This window comes from Toxorhynchites rutilus, chromosome 1 (assembly GCF_029784135.1).
Source record: "Toxorhynchites rutilus septentrionalis strain SRP chromosome 1, ASM2978413v1, whole genome shotgun sequence".
Taxonomy (NCBI): Eukaryota; Metazoa; Arthropoda; class Insecta; order Diptera; family Culicidae; genus Toxorhynchites; species Toxorhynchites rutilus.
The window spans coordinates 169,963,324-169,980,150 of NC_073744.1; the positions used below are offsets into that span (position 1 = coordinate 169,963,324).

Below are 16,827 nucleotides of genomic sequence, written 5' to 3' on the forward strand. Positions count from 1 at the left end.
GTATGCACAGGTGCTGCACGAATCTAACTAAAGCAGCTGCAAAGCTGATCAATGATAATGTAAATATACTGTTTAAGTGTAATGAGTGTTTATCTGCTAGCAAAAGTGAGCCACATGATTTGATTGCTGACATTTCATTGTTGAAAGAGGAAATGAAAAAGCTCAATTTCATATCTGAGACAATAACCAATATTCGTGATACGGTTGCTTTGCAGATAAACAGTGCATTGGAAAAAGCTAAACATGTTTTGGAAACGAGCCTTAATACTGCTCTTCAAGAACATATGAATAAGCTTGAGAGCAGTGTGGCTAGAATTGTGGAAAAAAATATATTGAACAAAAAACATGAAATTGAAAGTCAAAATATAGTTGCAGTGAACAGGAAAAGAATTGTTGAAAGGGATACGCGATCGGAATCTGATTTTAATCCTAGAAGGAAAATAAAGATTATGTCGAATAGTAACCAATAAACCAATTCTCATTGAAACCAAAAATGACGAGGTTTTTCATACTACTGACACATTATCTTTCGCGAACGTTGTTTCGAGAAATCCCAAGATATCAGAAAAACGTAAGGCTGGTCCTGTTATTGTTGTTAAACCGGTAGAGTCGATTCAAAGTAACGATAGTACCCGAAATGAAATAAAGAAAAAACTCGATCCAAAAATACATAATGTCCGCAGCTTTCGAAACGGGAAAGAAGGCTCGATTATTATAGAGTGTGCAACAGTAGAAAAATGTAATTCGATAAAATCCGATATTGAAAGCAAATTAGGTGAAAAATATAAAGCTGTTGTCCCGAAACCATTAAAACCAAAAGTGAAAATTTTGGGAATGTCTGATCGGTATTCCTCTGATGTTTTTATAGACTTGTTGAAAAGTCAAAATAAAAACATCGGGATAGGTGACGTTAATGTGGTTGCTATCTATGAGAATCCACGCTTCAAGTACAATAAATATAACGTAGTGCTTGAAGTTGACAGTAAGTCTTTCAAAAATTTAATAAGCGCTGAAAAAGTCAACATAGGATGGGATCGGTGTCCCGTAGTAGAAACATTCAATGTTATTAGGTGCTTCAAATGTGGAGAGTTCGGCCATATAAGTAAAAATTGTCCAAATGATGAAAAATGTTCTAAATGTAGTAAGCAACATTCCACATCTGAATGTTCATCGATATCGACCGAATGCGTTAACTGCCGAAAAATGAATAAAGAACGTAAGCTAAATTTGGACGTCGGTCATCCAGCATATAGTACAGACTGCCCAGTTTATGAAAACATTATAGAAAAGAGGAAATCTATCATTCGGTACGAACAATAGCAAACAACGACAAGTGCTCGGAGTAAAAACTCTAATATTCTGTATTTCAATATTGCTGGGTTGCCTACACACTTCAGTGAATTGAAACTAAGTGTAGATAACGAACGTCCATCGTTGGTATTTCTCACAGAAACTCATATAGTAGATGCGGAAGCTTTCGACCAATACTATATTTTGGGTTATAGAGCTGTTTTTTGCTTGTCGCACTCCAAACATACTGGAGGGGTTGCTATGTATATCCAGGAATCAATATGTTTCAACATTCGGTTCAACGAAGCGATTGATAACAATTGGTTTTTGGGTATAGTTATCGAGAGAGGCATTCAGATTGGAAATTTCGGACTATTATACCACTCTCCCAGTTCTAGTGACCAGCGTTTTATTGAACTATTAGATAACTGGTTAGAGCATTTTTTAAATTTCAGTGGAATTAATATTATCGCTGGTGATTTCAATATTAATTTGTTTGATGACCTGAACTCTTCCCAATTGAAGTGCCTGATGAATTATTTCGGATTAAAACAAACGGTTTTTGAAGCTACACGAATTACCCAGTACAGCAAAACACTGATTGATCATGTTTATACAAATTTCGACACGGTTCAATCATTTACCGTTGACGAACTGAAAATAACTGATCATGAAACTATATTTATTAATTTCCCTGATACTAACTGTGAAACAAATGATAGAGTTTTGACAAAGTGCTGGAAGTATTATTCGAAGGAGGCTCTGTGTGCTCTTGTAACTAGAAGCTTGGATTCTTATCCAGTATCGGGTGATTTAGAAACCAGGGCATCTTTTCTTACAGATTCTCTGCGAACATGTACTAAAAAACTAGTCAAACTTAAGTTGGTCGAGACTGAAAACACGAGCTTTTGGTATTGTCTTGACTTAGTGCGAATGAAACGTACGAGGGATAGATGTTACAAAAAGTTTCGTAGAACTAATAGTGCTATCGATTGGCGTTATTATACAGTTGCTCGCAATAATTATTCGAGATCGTTGAAAAAAGCCAGAACAGATCATATCCAGAGAAAGATCGATCAGAACAAAAATAATAGCAACCAGTTGTGGAAAATTTTAAAAAGGTTGATGAAATCTAAAAACAGTTGCCCGCGATCCATAACTTTCGAGAATTCAGTTATAACATCAGAAAACCTAATAGCCAATAAGTTCAATTCATATTTCGTTGACAGTGTTTCACTTATTAATGAAAGTATCGATTTGGTAAGTGAACCTGACGAAATAGTACAGCCGACGGCCAGTGGATGTAAACTGGATTGTTTTCACCCAATAACTTTTGCGGACCTTAAAAGAATTTGTTTTGCACTAGAAAAGTCGGCTGGTATTGATGACGTCAATGCAAAAGTTGTTCAAGATTGCTTTCATGTTATTGGACATTCCCTGCTGGACCTGATAAATGATTCATTAAGAACTGGGCACGTGCCCAAAGTTTGGAAAGAATCTTTAGTGGTTCCAATACAAAAAATTGCTGGGACGATTAAATCCGAAGAGTTTCGTCCTATCAATATGTTGCACACTACAGAAAAACTGCTAGAATTAGTCGTTAAAGGCCAGCTGGTGAACTATTTGAATAATAACTCATTACTAGCACCAGAGCAATCGGGATATCGGGAATCACATTCCTGTGAAACCGCCTTGAATTTGGTGTTAGCTAAGTGGAAGGAATATATCGAGAACAAAGAAGCGGTCATTGCAGTGTTTTTGGATTTGAAACGCGCGTTTGAAACTATTTCCAGGCCCTTGTTGTTACAGACTCTGCGGCGCTTTGGTTTAGAGGGTTCGGCATTCAAATGGTTTGAAAGTTATTTGAGTAATCGAATACAGAGAACTGTTTTTGCTAATTCTGTTTCTGAACCAATAGCTAGTACGTTCGGTGTTCCACAAGGAAGCGTGTTGGGGCCTATTTTATTCATAATGTACATAAATGACATGAAACGAGTCTTACGTTTTTGCGATATAAATTTATTTGCGGACGATACAGTTCTGTTCATAGCAGCTAGAAAATTGGAATCCGCAGCATTGCACTTAAATGGAGATTTGCATTGTCTTAGTAGTTGGTTGAATTATAAGCAGTTAAAATTAAATGTTGGAAAAACCAAGTACATGGTATTTTCTTCGAGATATTATAACACCGAGTGTTTGGTAGAGATAAATGGTGAGACACTTGATCGCGTTAGAGAGATAAAGTATCTTGGTGTTACTATAGATGACAAACTGCTTTTTAGTCTCACATAGATAATGTCATCAAAAAAATTGCAAAAAATACGGTATCATGTGCCGTTTAAGAAATGAGTGTCAATTTCGAGTAAAATTCAATTAAATAAATCAATAATATCGCCACACATAGACTTCTGTTCATCCATTCTTTTTCTTGCTACCGAAACACAAATGTTGAGGCTACAACGTTTACAAAATAAAGTAATGCGCTTAATTTTGCGTTGTAATAGATTCACTTCCTTAGCTTTCATGCTAAACACGCTTCAATGGCTATCTGTGAAGCAAAGGATTGTATATTTAACTATGGTGTTCGTTTTCAAAATTATAAATGGATTGCTGCCTCGATATTTGTGTGATCGAATTGAAAGAGGAATCAATGTTAATATCACTTTCATAGATATAATATCACTTTCATAGATATAATACCAGAAATGCAGACGAAGCACGAACGCCTAACTTCTTAAGTAGAGTGTCCCAGAACTCCCTATTTTTTAAAGGTGTAACTTATTTCAATTCGATGCCTAGGCACATTAAAAGAGCAACCACATTAGTGGATTTTAAACGACAGTGTATTTCACATATCAAAAATGTAATATAAATGGTTAAATTGTAATGAACGAAGTTGTTTTCAACGAATTGTGTTTGTGTATGTGTATGAAAGAATGAACTGCCATCTTCGTCCCAATGATAATGAAGGATTTTTTGTATGTTTATAGAAATGAAAAGAGAAAAAAAAAAGAAAATAGAAAGTAAAGGGTGTGTCACATCAAATTGCATCACGGAAAAAACGCTGTAGAAATTTAATTTTTAGGAATTATATCTTCAGCTTTCGCTTTAAAATCAGATAAGAGTGTATAGATCACGTTGTCCATGCTTCACTGTCAATTTTTTGTAAATTTGGAAAAATGTCGTCGAACGAAAAAGAGCATCGTGAATTAATCCTGTACACTCATTTCGAGAATCCGGAGTTGTCACATCGGGACATCGGTAAGATGCTGGGAATCGTCCAATCCACGGTCAGCAGAGTACTAAAACGATACTTCGAGAACCTAACCATCGACCGGAAGGTGAAGAACGACAAAAATGGATGCTCCGTCAGTGAAAAAGATCACAAGCGCGTAGTTAAGCAGTTTAGACGTGATCCAAGAAGTTCGGTCCGGGATGTCGCCAATAAGCTGAATTTGTCAAGTTCATTCGTTCAGCGGACCAAGCAGCGGGAGGGCCTGCGTACATGCAAGGTTCAGAAGGCTCCTAACCGCGACGAAAGGCAAAACATGGTGGGGAAGACGCGAGCCCGGAAGCTGTACACCGAAATGCTGACGAAGCCGCATTGCCTGGTAATGGACGACGAAACCTACGTCAAAGCGGACTTTCGTCAGCTGCCGGGCCTGTTGTTCTTCTCCGCAGAGGACAAATTCAGCGTTCCGGAGGAGATTCGCAAGCAGAAACTATCCAAGTTTGCCAAAATGTACATGGTGTGGCAAGCGATCTGCTCTTGCGGAAAGCGGAGTGCCCCCTTCGTGATGACCGGCACGGTAAACGGGCAGGTTTACCTTAAGGAGTGCCTACAGAAGCGCTTACTACCACTATTGAAGCAGCACGAGGGCCCGACTATCTTCTGGCCGGATCTCGCTTCGTGCCACTATTCAAAGGACGTGTTGGAGTGGTACGAAGCCAACGGGGTCACCTTCGTGCCAAAGGAAATGAACCCGCCCAACGCGCCGGAACTTCACCCAATAGAGAAATATTGGGCGATTATGAAGCAGGCCCTCCGGAAGAACCCAAAAGTTGTCAAATCGGAGGCGGACTTCAAGAGAAAATGGATTTCTGTCCGAAAAAACTACAACCTGACGTTGTACAGAACCTTATGGACGGGGTAGAGAGGAAGGTACGAGCATACGGGCTTGGGCTCGAAGTATGAATAAAAAGAAAATGCCAAAAGTTGTTTAATAGTTTTTATTTTACTGTCTAAAATTTTCAAAAGGATCGGTCTACTGGGCGAATTTCTACAGCGTTTTTTCCGTGATGCAATTTGATGTGACACACCCTTTAGTCTACATAAGTTTGAGCACGCGCGCGATAATGCAGCCATGAGAAATCTGAATTGTGATAACGATTGGAACATGGTAGAGTTTGTTCTTATTGTGGAATTGGATATGTTAGTTTCGTTAAAAAAAAAGTACAACTATGATTGGGGTTCGTTTAATATCGAGGGAACGACTGTTGTCAAGTAAAGAAGGCTCAATAGCGATTTCTGAAGGATCAAGCAGACAACCGTCAGAATGAAGGGATAGGCTACAACCTGAAATTCATCCAACGGGTCAAATGTTCGATTAATCTGAAGAGTTAATAGTCTGACAATTTTGGCACTCAGGTTACAGTGAACTCAGAAGATGCTATGGGATAGCTTGACGGGACAGCAAGCGTTTCTTCTTGAGATTTGACTGAACTGAAAGATTTGCTGTGACTTCTTACAAACATGTCCGAAGAAACTTTTGAATGGACGAAGCTAAGTGAAATACCGATATCACAAAGAGGTGATTTCATATCTGCAAATTAAATCAGTTCGTTTTTATTTGTAAAACTGGTTATGTATTAATTAATTATCAACTAGATAATCGACCAACTCAAACCTATGTAGGGGAATGAGGCGGGACCTTCATTCATTCATTCATTCATTCATTCATTATTATAAGACGCTAACCACTCGGCCGCGGGGGCACTCGCGATTCATTCACACTTTCTTTCGCTATTTTCAGATGTTTTGACCGGATGTTCATTCAAAAATGGCTCATTAACCATTTTCAAAGATGAAGAAATACATGGAACTGTTCACGTAAACATTTCCTAGTATTTTGCTAATAAAGAAGTGTTTCTAAATGGTTCACTAATATTGGAAAATGCTCTATTTATGTGCAAGTTGAACAACATATCATATGCAACGGTAGGATTTCTATCATGTAAATTGGCTCATGGGTATTCTCAAAATTATGACACGTGATGTTCGGTTCGATTGACAGATCAACCGATCAGCGTGTGCAGAAAATAATTATCGTAACACAATTCCTCATCGAATAATCACAGCAAACGACATGTTGTGTTGTTTGCGGTTTGTGTTTCGGTAAATTGTTCCTATACAGACGAATTTCATGCCAACTCGTCTTAGGAGTTGGTAGCACCATCTCAGATAGCATTGAAACGTTGTGGGTGTAAAGAGATGGGTCATTCAAGCAACTTTGCATACTTGAAATATTCGAAAAATAATTAGACTACTTTTTGGAAAAAGACAATTTTTTTTCCTAATTTTTTACAAAAAAATACACTCAGGGCCCTCATTGACCATCTTTGTGTTGTTACAGAAAAACTACGTCCACGCAACAATCATCAGCGATGGAGATCGATCAACGGTCGAAATAAGATCGATTCATCCATACAACTGCTCTGCTCTGCAAGACACATTGGGCTGCTGTTTTATAAATAACTCAACAATGATCCATCAACTGTCTCCGCTGTCCGGTCTAACTGGATAATGGAAGAACAGAAGGAAAACTCTTACGCCTAAATGGCTACTGTGTAAATGTGTACCATATGCAATGGTTATAGAAGGGAATACACTAACTCCGAAAAAATGGCAACTGTGTAATGTGCTAATTAAAGATATGATAAACATGTGACATCTACACGATTTAAATTCGGCTCTGTTACAGCACGGCAGTGGAACTTCATACAAATCACTCGTCGAAAAGTGTCTCCTTTTTCACTGCTTGTTTACATCTACGAATATATTTTTTTCCGCTATGTTTCGTAGGAGAGTGTATGTATACTGACAGATTTCTGCTACGAGGTGTTTAATGAAGGATGAAAGGTGGGAATGTTTATGTTTATATATGATTTATCGTACGATTCAATTGAATGCATAAAAGTTGTCAACAAAACTGGAGTTAAGCACATTTTTAAATTTGAACAAACATTGATAAGAGATTCCCAGCAATTTTTGATGTTTATTGCGTGATTTGGTAACTGCATAAGTTGTTTGAAATGAAGGTTTAATGTAATTGTTTTATTTTGAGGATTATATTCACAAACATACAAGTATGATTAATATAAATTGCATGTATATGATGCGCCTAGTCAGCCTATACATGCAAACGTGGAGGCGATATACATACATCCTAGAAAATAATAAATCCTATAATTATCGTTTATATTACATCATATACCCCATATACATGTATATGGCCTCCAATTTCATATGCATATGCCAGTTATACACATCATACAAGTAATGTGTCTTAGATGTATGTATATCGCCTCCAATTTTAGATTTTTTTGACGTAGGACTAATAAAAAAGAGTGCCAAATCCGAAAACAGGTAACTTTTTTATGAAATAAAGTTAACGTTAATAACTATTTTTCGCTACGAACGGATTTAAACGATTTGTATACCAATCGAATTGGAAATTTTTCTAAGATTTTTTTTGTTTGATATGCTATACATTACAATCCCATAGTCTGTATATAGTTTAAACTGATGAAAAATGGAAGCATTCCCATTTTTCCATACATTTGTTCTATCCATTTGTGTGCCCGAACAGAGCTGTCAATAACGGGAAACTTATGCAGCCGCTAGAACAGAAACAACGAAGGGGGATAGCGAAAAGAAAAAAAAATTACGAAGTAAACTCCACCCTTGCATAGTATGTAAGCTGTCGCTAGCGTATACGTATTGCATCTCCTCTGAGAAAAATTCTCAGAATATTTCTGTGCCCGAAACAACGAAGGTCGCTTATTCTGCTCGTTTTGTGTTTAATGTGTCCCTTCGAGCTGTGAACGCTAGTGAATATTTCACTTGAAGTGCATCTGGCATCGCAATTAACACAACCATCCGAGGCATGGCAAAGCAGGCGAAAAATGAGAAGAGTACACATGATTTGAGGTCGCTTCTAAACATCAGTGTTTGTTTTTTTTGTGTGTAGCTTGTTTTCATTGCGCAAAACATAGAACTTAGAAACTTTGTTGACGGTATCGACCGAGAGTCGAGAAACGATTTTTCATAAACGGTCATTCTTGCGATGTTTCATTTTTAGCACTGCAACTGTATGCATCTGTTAGACGCGTGTTTGATGCTTGTTGAATGGCGATGCACTTCTTCTTCTTCTTCTTTTGAATTATAGACATTTGAAACTCAGAGAGTTCATTCATCTTCGATGGCGAGGCACGGAAGATGCCACTCGTTAATATTCAGTGCAATGCCTGCATTGATATAAAGAAACGAATTGCGAAATATGACCATAGCGTATTGTTCTCGCAAGGGCAAAAAATGATCGTTGCTTCTCGAAATGTGTCTACAAAACTACGCAAGCCATTAAACATTTTCAGGGTCCCCGGAACTTTTTACTAAAGAGTTATTTATGAAATTTCGACGTATTCGCAAATAATATTCGAAATAATAAACCATCAAATTTCAAAAGAAAAAAAAATGCGTAGTCCTACGTTCTAAGCGGTCGTGTCTCTGATACAAGCCCTCGAATTTTTTTTACGATTTAATGTTTGCAAAAAAATGTTTGCGAAGGCAGTTTTAAATTGTTAAAATATGAATGAAATTTTTTACTTCATGTTATTTGATTACTTGAAACATGTAGTACTGAACTTCATTTAACCATTTCTATATAAATTTTGCGATATTTCCACTAAATCACAATAAACAATCAGGAATATTATTTGTACAAACATAATGTTTATAAAGGTTCTATATACATACAAAAATGATAATTCCCCGGGCCGAACATTTTACTTTAATATTTTCCGCCATTTTTTATGGCAGTGATGAATCGTATATTCGTATGACAACAGAACTATTATGTTATTAGGTATTGCCTAATAACCTTGCATGTACAGTAAGTTAACTATATGTCGAATTAGAGGTAATTGGACAGACCTTTAATGGGATACAAATAATAGGACTTTTCCATCTCTAATTGGATATTTTGTGAACATCGAGTTTGGTACCCGAAGTATGGCCCCAGATTGGAAGTCGCCACAAGACGTCGACATTGTACCACTATCATTGTGAATGGCCAATTACAGGCCAATCACCTCTAATGCGACACTGAGTAGTCACTCGGTATGTCGAGGATTAGAGGTAACTTACTGTATATGCTATTTGGGCGCATCATATACCACCCAAAATATCAGATATTCGATGCTCTATATACGATAGTTATACGATTTAATGTTTGCTGGGTTGGCATACTTGACAGCTTGGTTTGTCAAGTTCATAATCTCATGTCTACAGTTTTGAGTTAAGTGCAATTGAATGACGAAGTTGAACTAATTTATTTTTGTCACTATGTTTATCAGAACTGAAAAGACCGGCAAACAGATAATCTTTCGTTCTTAAAAGTTAAAAATAAAAAAAGCAACTTTAACTTTCACTTTTCTTAAAACCGGAAATATTCTGACTTAAAACTAATTTTTAACGTAATATTCCAAACATACATGTATTTACAAGAATCTATAATAATTATCATAATAATCAAGAACGTTTTCCGCCATTCGTTTTTGGGTTGTCTGTAGTAAATCGTATATACGCATGACGATAGTCGTACTATATATATATATATATATATATATATATATATATATATATATATATATATATATATATATATATATATATATATATATATATATATATATATATATATATATATATATATATATATATATATATATATATATATATATATATATATATATATATATATATATATATATATATGTATCGGAAGATGGGCACTTTTATAGGGAAAACAGGGTTTTTGGAACAACAACTTTTTCATGTTTTCTTTGAAAATAATACAACTAACCCTAATTTTGTATTAAGTCAAGATAGCGATATAATGTATTCGAGATCTTGTTAAAATATAAACTTTTGTCGAAGACATGAACTTTCTATCTTTTATAGTTTTTTGGAATATAAGTCATTCTTGTATGAAGACTCCTGAAAAAAATTATGTTTTGCTCGTAACATTTTTGTGTGTAAATCCTCACGTTTGGCATGTTCTTGACATGTTTTTAAATAGAAAAATGTTAGAGTATGTAAACTGCGATAATTTATACATAAAAATGTCACGAATTAAACATTAATGATATTTTTTCAAAGAAAAAAATGAAGAAGTTGTTGTTCGAAAAACGATATTTATATCTTTTTTTTCATAAAATTATGCATATGTTTTCGAGAAAAATGAATTTTAATTTTCAAAAATTTTTTTTTTCAATGATTTTTTTTTCCAAAAAGTTCTTTGGTAATTTTTAATGAAAACCAAAATAATTTCCTACATTCCATTCTTTGACTAAAATCTTGAAGGTCTGATAGATTTTTTGTAGGTTTTTTTTTTAAATTTTGAGTTTTTTCAACTTTTTTTTCGCAAAATCTTAATTTAAAAACTATAAGATTTACAAAAAGTTGGTCAGAGAATGAACTGTAGGACATTACTAATTTTTTTTTAGGTTTTCATTAAAAATTATTAAAGAGTTTTTTGGAAAAAAATTTCATTGTAAAAAAAAATTTTAAAAATTAAAATTCATTTTCTCGAAAACATATGCTTTTAAAATTCTGAAAAATAACAGATATAAATAGCCCCCCTTAAAATTTCCATAAAGTTTTCCATACATTGGATGATGGCCACATTTACATAGAAAAAGTTTTTCGAAGAACTTTTTAATTTTTTTCTTTGAAAAAATGCTCTTTAATTCGTAACATTTTTATGTATAAATTGTCGCAGTTTACACGCTCCGCTAACTTTTCTCTACTTAGAAACATGTCAAGAACATGTCAAACGTGAGAATTTTAACCCAAGAAAGTTACAAGCAAAACATATTTTTTTTCAGTAGTCTTCATACAAAAATCGCTTATATTCTAAAAACTATAACAGGTAGAAAGTTGATGTCTTCGACAAAAATTCATATTTTAATAAGATCTAAAATTTTTTTGAATACATTATATCGCTATCTTGACTTCAAACACAATTGAGATTAGTTGTATTTTGACGTAGAACTACGCCTTTCAGGAAGAGTGCCAAATCAGAAAACAGGTTACGTTTTTATGAAATAAAGTTAACGTGAATAACAATTTTCACTGTGAACGAATTCTCATGATTTGCACGCCAATCGAATCAGAAATTCTCTAAGATTTGTTTAATATGCTATACATTACAATTCGCTAATCTCTAAACGGTTTAAATTCATGAAAACTGGAAGAACTTCTTTCTACCCATACATTTGTTCTGCCGATTTGTGTGCTAACCCTACCCGTATTTCGAATGCTTCTAACTCGAACATTTCTTAACTGATCGGAAAGATGTTTGCATCAATTGATAGGAAATATTTCTACGTGATTAATAAAATGTTATTTTTCATCAGATGAACAATGAATAACTGTAAAATGTCAAGCGTTATCTAAACGCCCTAACTGCCAAGTTTTTAATGGCCCGATTAACGGTTTCCCCAACACAGACTTCAAAATCGATGTACCGGTTGAAATCGCTTTTGTTCCCCTAACACGGACTTCAAAATTATGTGCCTGGGGGAATCCGCATTGCAAGTGCATGCAAGTCGGGGGTATTTTTTGGTGTTGAGTACTTTTGTACTCGCTTGTCGTTGTGCAGATGTTTCCCCAAAACGTACTTCTGAATTGAGAAGCCTGGGAAAATCGTCATTTCAGATACTAGAGGTGAGTGAACTTTCGCGGTTCGAGAACTACGTAAACATGAGATGTGCAATAATTTCAGAGGGAAATGTAAAATACAATGATCGTTTGACAATTCTTCCGTTCACATATTTTGGCAGTCCTCGGCATCATATCAAACGTAAAAGGACGTTCATCAAATTTAATTGTAACGAAGAACATGATCGATTACAAAAAAATCGATGCATTTTTAAATAATATTCGAAGTGGTAAACAAGTGGATTGCATAATATCAGGCTGTCAAAAAAGTCCTGCGGTGTTTCCGCGAGGTGTCGTTGTAAGCGCGTAGTTCTAGTTGTATTTATTGTATCGAGTCATACTATAGCTTGTTGGAAAGGTATGCGCGCTATAATATAGTCCTTGACAGTGTTTGGTTTGGTTAAGTCGTTCGTGAATTATAGTGTCGCAAATATGGAGCAAAATAAAGAGAAAATCCGACATATTTTACAGTACTACTATGACAAAGGCAAAAATGCATCTCAAGCTGCCAATACAATTTGTGCAGTTTATGGACCCGATACAGTTACCATTTCCACCGCACAACGATGGTTTCAACGTTTTCGTTCTGGTGTAGAGGTCGTCGAAGATGCACCACGCTCCGGATGGCCTGTCGTCGAAAATTGCGACAAAATCGCTGAATTAGCCGAGAAAGACCGGCATAGTAGCAGCCGTAGCATCGGCCAAGGGCTGGGGATAAGTCATCAAACCGTTATTAACCATTTGAAGAAGCTTGGATTCACAAAGAAGCTCGATGAATGGGTGCCACACACGTTGACGCAAAAAAACATCTTTGACCGTATCGACGCATGTGAATCGCTGCTGAATCGCAACAAAATCGACCCGTTTCTGAAGCGGATGGTGACTGGCGATGAAAAGTGGGTCACTTACGACAACGTGAAGCGCAAACGGTCGTGGTCGAAGCCCGCTGAAGCGGCTCAGACGGTGGCCAAGCCCTCATTAACGGCCAGGAAGGTTCTGCTGTGTGTTTGGTGGGATTGTCAAGGAATTATCTATTATGAGCTGCCCTATGGCCAAACGCTCAATTCGGACCTGTACTGCCAACAACTGGACCGCTTGAAGGTAGCACTCATGAAGAAGAGGCCGCACTGTCTTCCATCAGGACAACGCCAGGCCACACACTTCTTTGGTGACGCGCCAGAAGCTCCGGGAGCTCGGATGGGAGGTTCTTTTGCATCCGCCGTATAGTCCGGACCTTGCACCAAGTGACTACCACCTGTTTTTGTCCATGGCGAACGAGCTAGGTAGTCAGAAGTTAGCCACAAAAGAGGCCTGTAAAAATTGGCTATCCGAGTTTTTTGCCAATAAGGAAGCGAGCTTCTATAACAGGAGTATTATGAAGTTGGCATCTCGTTGGGAACAAGTCATCGAACAAAACGGCGCATATCTGACTTAAAACAGATGATTGTAACTAATTTTATGAACAAATGAAAATTCAAAAAAAATACCGCAGGACTTTTTCGACAGCCTAATATTACAAAATTGTAAATTTTTTCCAAATTTTGTGGTTTAGGAGCAGTAATTGTTCCGGAAATTTTGATTGGCTGGAACCGTAGAGGCAGATTGACGTTGTTTCTAAACAATTTTGGAATTAGAAATTTTAAAAGTCATGACCGGTCGGTATAAATAGGTATAACACATATGTATATCAGAAAAATTGGAAGTAAGAGACCACAATAATTTAAAATATTGATCAATACATGAATTTAGAAAAAGTCATAACATCGTTAAAAAATATAAAAATAAATTTCAATACAAAATCTTGCGAACAAATCATATAACCGGTAATTTTGACCGGTTGGTAGTTCTAGTGTTAATAATACTCCACTTTGATTCACTTCGTATTCACTTAATCGCCAATTACGAATGATCTACTGTTTATTCTTTCGTCCCCTCGGGCGAGACGAAAACGGGAACCACAGCTGGAATCATCATCTCCTCTGACCCATTTTCCCAGCCTCAAAAGACCGCGCTGACTGCTGCAGTCTTGTCCCAATTCCGTTTTTTTTTTCGCGCGCACTAAGTGATTCATCAGGGTCAGCTATTTTTTCCGCTTTCTAAATCATCCACCAAAAAAAAAAAAAAGGCAAAGAAGCAAAGAGTGCACTCGGTGCCAAATCGATTGGGCAATGCCAGGCGTCGAGGAAAAATGTATGTCTAAGGTTTTCCACCTTCTCCCCTTGCATAAAACTTACCGATTTAATTAACCCGTCCAAAAAGAAATAGGTGTCTCGCTGGCCGCGCGCGCGCCTTTCCGCTGTTGCACGTGGGGATTCCGTTCACTTTTTTTTAGCTGCTGTTGCTGCTCCGCGTGGAGATTCTCCTGGTTGCGACTGTTCCGGCGTTCCGGTCTACTTACGCCTGAGACGAGTTGAATTGGGCCAAAAAAACTGTCTGTTGCGTATGTTGTGTATAAATGTGAGCGTGTTGCAGTGTGTGTGGGTCTGCTTTCGGGACGTCCGTCGGTCAGGAGAGAACAGTTCGCGGCCTGGCTGGCGTAGACACTGAGGAACTTCCACACTCTGATGTGGATCACCTGTCACTCAAATTTGGGAAAAATTTATTCACTTTTTCTACCAATCGGAAGGTGATTTCTCCTGTGTTCACTGTGTTGTTGAGTCGGCTATTTTTAATATATCGTATTTTTTTACATAAAACGGATATTTTCTTATTTTTTTTTTTTTATTGTTTCACTTTTGCAGCGCGGACTTATTTTGCTGGTTCGGTGCGATTCCTGTTCCGGTTTTTTGCTCCCTCAGCTGAAAAATGAATTTTTACGTGCGAATTTCACTCAAGAGATCTTAAACGGAGCCTCACGATGGCGACTTGACACACTCTTCTCGGCTGGTGAGATTCTGGTGCGAAATTGCGGTTTCAACCGGCAGTTTGCTTCTGCTGCTGCTGTTTACGCGATTCACTTAACACGGTTCAACTCAATCAATCGCTTCCGCGCGCACAACTGCCGTTACGAAGCCGTACAAAGCCGTAAGCACTGAAGGAAAATCAGCAATGTTTCGCACTTAATGAGCACTGTTTTTCAGGAAAATTATTTTCCCCGCTCGGTGAGCATTATTCCAATCGCGATTTGGGGTTTTCCACTCACAAGATTTTTTTTTCTGATGTCACATGTCGGATTACTGGAAATCTTCCAGCAGTTCACTCCTTCGTGCACTCACTCACTCGAGCCAGCGGAAAAAGTTAACTGTTAATCAAAATCGATTAAAGCCTCCGCCGAAACACCGAAACTTCGCATCGGGTGCCGTGGTGAAAGAGGAAAAAACTGAAGAAGAAGAAAAAAATAATACTCATAAGCTAACTTTCTTTTCGCCACTGATAATCTTCGGTCCACTATAATTCACACGACGCGCCTCGACTCTCGGAAGTTTCGGTGTTCGGCCGCGCTCGAGAGATGGCTCGGGGTGTAAACAAAGGCAAAAGTTACCAGCAAACAAACAAAAACACCACCAAAAAAAAAAACCCGCACGAAAAAAAGTGAAAGAAGTAGAAGGCTGAAACCGGGCTCACCACAACCGCGAGGGGCCAAACCTTCTCTTCCTCTCAAGGCACTGGATTTCGCTGCGCGAAAAAAAAACCAGGATAACCGCCCGATCCGGAACGCACGCGGGAAGAAGCAAACGAAAACAAAAGCATTCAGACCGTGACCGGTGTGGTTACGCGAGAGACGCGGGATCACGGAATATTGGATTAGTTTGCAGTCGCGCGATCTTTGCAACTAGCGCCTGAAGCGCCACCACTTGGATGAGAGACAGAGAGAGAGACAAAGCTCCGCGCTAGCTCTGTGTGCAGACTGAGCAAATGCCAAAACGCGACTGCGGGCGCAGCCTCGGTCACTGGCGCTGCTGCTGCAGCTTGTGGCTCGTCTTCTTTTCGGGGCTCTTTGGCGGTCACTCGCGTAAGTCGCGAGTATTCTGGGCGAAAGATTTCTCTCAGCAACGGCAAGGTCTGCACTGCAGACTGGGAATTGCAAACCGGAAGATGAGCCTCTGCAGCTATGCACGTGTATGAGAGCGTCTCTCTGGCTCTTTGTGATTCACTCTCTGTTTTCTATTTCCCATTTTATTTTTTCTTCTTGGGAGATGAAAATTGATTTCCGATGTAGATCGATTGCAGTAGACTATCATCATCAGATCTAATCTCCTCTAAGTGTTTTGAAGCATAGCACAAAGGCACTCAATGGGCTGGAGTTGAATTGTATGATCTTCGGGTTACGTTTCTACTCTACCATGCAAAAACGACTCATTTTAGCAAAGGCTTACGTAAGGGTCGCTCGAAATAGGTTCGTCCTTGAACTTCCAGAATCTCTAGACTTCACGATAGGGGTAGTGGGGGCAAATTGGTCACGGGGCGCAAAGTGGTCACCTGCTCGGTTGGTAGTATAACTATTGACTATAGATTCGGTATTGATAGTCACCTTATGTTTGAAGAATTTAATGACTTTTGAGTCACCCTGTACTTTAGTAGAGCTGTCGCATGTC

General features: G+C 37.7%; 1 protein-coding gene across 3 annotated transcripts in view; it reads right to left on the reverse strand.

The window, feature by feature from the left end:
* The window catches only part of LOC129765747 (putative uncharacterized protein DDB_G0282129), a 271,283-nt gene extending 255,140 nt beyond the window's left edge, over nucleotides 1-16,143 (reverse strand). The window contains exons 1-2 of one of the 3 annotated variants that reach the window (XM_055766203.1): nucleotides 15,857-16,143; nucleotides 14,527-15,090 (exon numbers count right to left, since the gene is read on the reverse strand). The gene's annotated coding sequence lies outside the window, so the exon portion shown is untranslated. Of the gene's footprint in view, nucleotides 1-14,526; nucleotides 15,091-15,773 lie in introns of all 3 variants that reach the window. The other 2 variants (XM_055766197.1, XM_055766206.1) reach the window with 2 other exon arrangements.
* Between the last annotated feature and the right edge of the window lie 684 nt (nucleotides 16,144-16,827).